This window comes from Populus euphratica, unplaced genomic scaffold, assembly GCF_000495115.2.
Source record: "Populus euphratica unplaced genomic scaffold, PopEup_1.0 scaffold14.1, whole genome shotgun sequence".
Taxonomy (NCBI): Eukaryota; Viridiplantae; Streptophyta; class Magnoliopsida; order Malpighiales; family Salicaceae; genus Populus; species Populus euphratica.
In genome coordinates, this window is record NW_011499876.1 from 267,327 (window position 1) to 273,962 (window position 6,636).

Sequence of the window (6,636 nt, forward strand, 5' to 3'; positions counted from 1 at the left end):
ATTATTTTTATTCATTGTATTTTATTTTATTTAGCTAGAAAAATAAAAAATATATGCATGCGTAAAAATAAATTTATTTGATTTGTTTATTCACTGATGCCAGAGTCAGGAATAAAAAATATTGATTTAGATTTATTTTATTTTTATAGCTGCGTAATATTTACCAACACCAGAGTTGGAAATATCAGTAGTTAAATATTTACTAACGCTAGAGTCAGGGATATTATAAGCAAATTATCGTAGCACAAACTAATAAACATTTAGCAATATAAGACGAAACTAGCAATGTGCCTCAGGTAGGACGTTTAAGGGGTGATAATATCTTCCCTTTTACATCATCAGTCCCAAACCATAGAATCTCTGTTGACTAGTTAGGGTTTCTAGTGACCATAATACTAGGTGACGACTCCTTAAACAAGACATTTTTCTTTAAAAGAACAAGATGCCAAATTCATGTTCCTTTTCTAATCGAGATGATTTTTTAAGGCCGCCGCGATGTCGGGTGTGACAAGGTTATGACAGTTGCTCCCTTTTTATAATATTTACGATACAAAGTCATTGGAAAATTATTTTCCTTTTGGCTTTACGTAGTAGATTTATAAAGAAAAGTACATAAAAATGAAGTTTTGCTTTGTAAATCATTCAACTATCGCTTGATTATTTACTTGGAAGTGGTTGATATGCCAAACTGATTTTATTCAGGGCCTCTATCTTCACACTACTTGTAAGCCTCATATCGACCTTTCAAGGACGATCAATGAGCATGCGAGAGACCCTTTGAAACTAGGTAATGACCAACCCCTTGATGCACTCAATAATTAGGATCTTCCTACTAGGTTGTCATCCCGTGAATGGCAAGTTTGCATATCATACGCATTTTATTTTAATCAATATTTTTGCATAAATTGCATGATTTACATTAGCAAGTTGAAATATAGGTTCCTATTGAAACCCATCTATAACACTCGTTCGAGAAAAAGACAAACGGAAAATAAAGAAAAAGCCCAGTTGGAAGCTCAACATTAAAAAAAGGTGGACAATCTTAAAGAATAAGTCGTAAGGCTTACTAGTCTACTCGAGCAAGCCTTAAGAGATAAATCTAGAAAAGCAACACTTATAGCTTAGCCCGAAGATATGCATGTAACTCATTTTAATCCACAGAATCTGGAGGCAAATAGGGTGTCATCTGAATTTCAACAAGCTATACATTTCCAGCCAGCTTACCCCTCGAGAATTTTGTCTACCATTGATTCTACAGAGAGAGAATCTTAAAAGGGCAAGATAGTGAAAGAAGAGGGTTTGAAAAAATAGACTACCCTGGAAGAGAGGATAAGGGTAGTTGAGGGAAACCATTTGTGTGACCTGGTGAAAGCTGTCAATATGTGTTTGATACCAGACGTAGTCATTCCTAAGAAGTTTAGGGTGTTAGAATTCATTAATTATACAGGAACCCAATACCCTGTAACTCATCTTAAGACATATTGCAACAAAATGACTAAGGTGGTTAATGATGAGAAATTGCTGATTCATTTTTTTCAAGACAGCTTAAGTGGCACTGCCCTCACTTGGTATATACGGTTGGACAATAACAAGGTTAAAAAATAGAAGGATTTAGTTGATGCTTTCATGAGGTAAAATAAGTTCAATATAGACGTGGGCCCTGATCAATTAAGCTTGCAAGCTTTGAAGAAGGACAACAAGGAGTCCATAAGGGAATACGTCTAAAGATGGAGTGAGGTAGCGGCACAAGTTAACCTTTCTATGTTCGAAAAAGAGATGATCAGTTTATTTTCCAACACCTTTAAAGCCCCGTACTTTGAATACTTGGTTAGAAGCTCTGCAAAAATATTTTACTGACCTAGTTGTTATAACTGAGAGGATTGAACAAGCCATTGGGTTAGGTAAGATTCCTAACCTTATTGAAAAGAACAGTTTCATTGAAAAAGAAAAGAACACTAAAGGTGGTTATCAAGGCACCTACCCTTCCTATAGTTGTAGCTAATTTCTTCACACTGACTCCCAGAAATCAACTATTATGAAGAAAAAAAGCTATGGTGATTCTAGGTCGAGAGTGGTCTGTATATGACTTCAATTGACTGTTGAAAAGATGTCATTGTCGAAGAAAATGAATGATTGAAAGATTCTGAAATTTTCAATCAACAATCACTAAATATTTAGCCCCTTTATATGTTACCATGCCAGTATTTATAGCCCAAGATGTGGGTATAAGTTCTTTGATTTTCAATGAAATAATGAGTTTGTCATTCAATTGTGTTTATGACCAAGCATTATTCATTTTTCTGAGAGAGTTAAGTTATAAGAACTCACAAATATACTTTTGAAGTCTTGCGTGATCTTATAGATGAAATTCATCTTCTTGACCAAAATCAGTGTCCCTATTGGAGTTTTGAAAAATTGATATGACATTTTGATTTAAAAAATAATTTGATGTTTATTCAAAAATGATATTTTTGAAATTTTACTTGTAGAATGACAAGTAAATCAAATAACTCCATTATTAAGGTGACTAAATTATAAGCCAGAGAATATGAAAAAAAAAAATGAATAAACACCCTTACCCCATGACTTTTGAAACATGTGTTTTTTATGTATGAATCTCTTCTGTATGTAGTGAACTCGTTGCTCATGACTCATGAAATGGATCTCTTTGCAAAGACCAAACTATCACACTAGATGAGGTTAAAGTTTATTGATCATAGCTGCTTGCGCTTGAAATGAGAAAATGTTATCTTTGTTATTCCTTTGATGTTTTGAAATAAATACATCCCTTATGATCCCCTTTTGAGCCTGAATAATTTTTCTTTCATGAAAAAAATCCCGACTAGGATCACACCCTACACTAAGGGGTAAATGAAATTTCAATGATCAAGAAAGATGATAATGCTGTGAGAAATCTAAAAGGAAAAAAAGTCCAATAAACTCAAATTCTAGGGGGCATGCCCAAATCACAAGAAAAAAGTAATAACCAAGATAAAGTGAGTATGCTTTAGCAAAACAATAAAAAAAGAAAAAAAAGCAGCAAATCAAAAAAAGAACGGCAAAAGAAAATATGAATGACATCAAGAGTCAAACTGTTGATAGTGATCCTTAGTCTTTAAAGCCCTGAAACAGTCTTTGAGCCTTATGAATCCTTTTCTTTCATAACCAAAAACCACAGCTTACGTTACATGCCTATATAAGTCCTTTCTAATCAAGCAAGCAAGCAACCTAGAACAATAAACATTGCTCTCAAAATGCAAAGAATATATTTTTTTATATAAGATTCATGACATCAAGAACAAACTATTCATTATTATTCATGTTGATAAAAATAAGTGTTTAAAAAGAGACAAGTTTTTCTCATACAAAACCTCGAGCTTTTTCTCGAGCCCTCCACTTTGAAAACCTATAAAAACAAAAGGTCATCTCATGATGTATTTTCACTAAAGACCTCATTGCCAAACACAAGAGCAAATAATCTCTTTTTCGAGAAAGAAAATAACCAAGGAGTTACAACATTTCAAAAGCAAATTGTTTTAAACTCATATCGAAATAATTTTTGTTTTTAAAATGTAAGATCAAGATTTCAAGATTCATTCTAGACCTATATTTCTTCACTAAATTGAAAAAGGATAGAAATGAGAAAATGGCCTCTTAAAACCATTATTTATCCAAGTCGCTGACAGAGCCACAGAGGGGCAATGACCAATACAAGAGGGCAACATTGTGTTTAAAAGAAAAAAATCTAGAAAAGGAGATGTTAATTTCCTTCAACAAGATAAGGGGGCATTTTGGTTTATAAAAGACAGCTTGATCCTTTCAGTTAGTGACATCGAATGTTTTTAGCAGTGAGACGAGGAGCAATGAATGATCCTCTCAAATTATTTGACGAGTCAGAAAATCTTTAGCAATCAAGTAGGTCACGATGAGCACCATAAAGGTGGAGTTGTGCAAACAAATCTAGAAAAAGATTTACATGGGCTAACTCGAGTGGGCTAGAAAGCTAAACAATAAAGATGACAAGATCTCACCAACCAAGTAACAAGAAGACTAAGAAGAAATGGGGGGGCTTATATTTCAAATCACGTAAAGATGCATGCATATCATTTAAACTTTGAGACATTATACAATAAGTTTTGCAAATTTCATAAAAGAAAATTCTAACGGAATTCATCAAGTGGAAGGCCAACTTGAAATGGCGAACATTGAAATTGCTTTTAAAATTTTTTGCTTTTAAGAATTTTTCAACCTTGATAAGCCACCCATGAGAATTAGGCCAACTAAAAAATCCCTGTATTTTTTTACCACCTTTCATTTTCCATTTCAAAGGTAGTGTGTTTCCTACTTTACCTCCTTTTGAGTGTGCCTTCGAGCCTTCACTTCATTTCTTTTCAAGTGCGTCTTCGAGCCCTCGACCATCAAAGGCAGTACGTTTCCTACCCTACCTCCTTTTGAGTGCGTTTTTGAGCCCTCACCTCATTTCTTTTCAAGTGCGCCTTCAAGCCTTTAACCATCAAAGGTAGTGCATTTCCTATCCTACCTTCTTTCGAGTGCGCCTTCGAACCCTCGATCATCAAAGGTAGTGCATTTCCTACTCTACCTCCTTTTGAGTGTGTCTTTGAGCCTTCACTTCATTTCTTTTCGAGTGCACTTTTGAGCCCTCGACCATCAAAGGTAGTGCATTTCCTATCCTACCTTCTTTCGAGTGCACTTTCGATCCCTCGACCATCAAAGGTAGTGCGTTTCTTACCCTACCTCCTTTTGAGTGTGCCTTTGAGCCCTCACCTCATTTCTTTTAGAGCATGCCTTTGAGCTCTCGATCATCAAAGGTAGTGCATTTCCTATCCTACCTCCTTTTGAGTGCGCCTTCGAGCCCTCGTCTTATTTTTTTTTTTAGCGTGCCTTCGAGCCCTCGACCATCAAAGGTAGTGCATTTTCTATCCTACCTCCTTTTGAGTGTGCCTTCGAGTCCTCACCTCATTTCTTTTCGAGTATGCCTTTAAGTCCTCGACCATCAAAGGTGGTGCGTTTCCTACCCTACCTCCTTTTGAGTGCACCCTCGAGCCCTCACCTTATTTCATTTCGAGCGCGCCTTCAAGCCCTCGACCACCAAAGGTAGTGTGTTTCCTACCCTACCTCTGAGCCCTCATTTCCTTTAAGCTTCCATCTATTGAATAGTGCGCCTTTGACCCCTATCTTGTCTTTTTTAAAAAAAAAATCCTCGTATTTTTTTCACTGGACAGGTAACCCATTACAATGTGAGTAAGTAGGTAAGTAACCCGTTACAATATACCATCCTGAAAAATCCTTGTATATTTTTCCACTAGAAAGGTAACCCATTACAATGTGATTATCTAGGCAGGTAATCCATTATAATATACCATCCTGAAAAATCCTCATATTTTTCCACTAGGCAGGTAACCCATTACAATGTGACCATCTGGGTACGTAATCCATTACAATATATCATCTTGAAAAATCCTCGTATTTTTCCACTAGGCAGGTAACCCATTACAATGTGACCATCTTGAAAAATCATCGTATTTTTCTACTAGATAGGTAACCTATTACAATGTGATCATCTGGACAGGTAACCCATTACAATGTGATCATCCTAAAAAATCCTCGTATTTTTCAATCATCAAGCAGGTCGTTTGGAACAATTAGACCACTCGCGAAACCCTTTCGTGTTTTATTCTTCATCGGGCAGGTCACCTGGAACAATTAGACCACTCGCAAAATTCTTCGCGTTTCTTTTATTATCGGGCAGGTTGCCCAAAACAATTTGATCCATTTTTTAAAAAAAAAAAAACTAAAAAAATTGAGCCATCTTCCAAATGACTTGTTTTCTCTGTAAAGGTTATTTGTTAATCTACTATTTTTAAAGTTTTCAAGACTCTCAGAAAAGCAAAACTTCATTTTTTTTCTACTTTTCTTTATAAATCTATTACGCAAAGCCAAAAAGAAAATAATTTTTCAATGACTTTGTATCGTAAATATTATAAAGAGGAGACAACTGTCATAACCTAATTTTTGAATTAATTATAAAAAAATGAATGGGTAAAATTATATTTTAGAATGGGATTGAGACAATATAAAATTTAAAGTTTGAGGATGGAATTATTAAATTTGAGAGTTAATTGGTCAATAATTGAAGAATTAATAAACTTGAGAATTTAATTAAATTTTGAATTAGTTTAATTAATAAAATCAGGGGTTTAAATAAAGAATTAATATGTTTATGACTTAATTAAACTTTGATTTAATTAATTAAAAAATTCACGGATTTAATGGAAAAATTATAAATTAAAGACCAGATTGAACAATTTAGAAATTAAAGATTGTTTTGTAAACAGTGTTATAATTTAGGGATTCAGTGGAAATTAATCCAATGGTAAAATTAAAAGAAATTTTTAATTATTCAGGGATCCAATTGTTAGAATTCAAAAGATCAGGGGCCAAAATAAAAATATCTATGTCTGCTCAAACGGCACCGTGGCCGGGTGGAACAGCTGCGTTTGTTTTCTTCATCCCGCTTCAACAGGGGAGCTGGAAAATCGACTGCAAATCCTAACAACTATGACCATGTTTCTGTCCACGATCCAGTTCGTGGAGGGAATAACAGTCCTGCAAAGG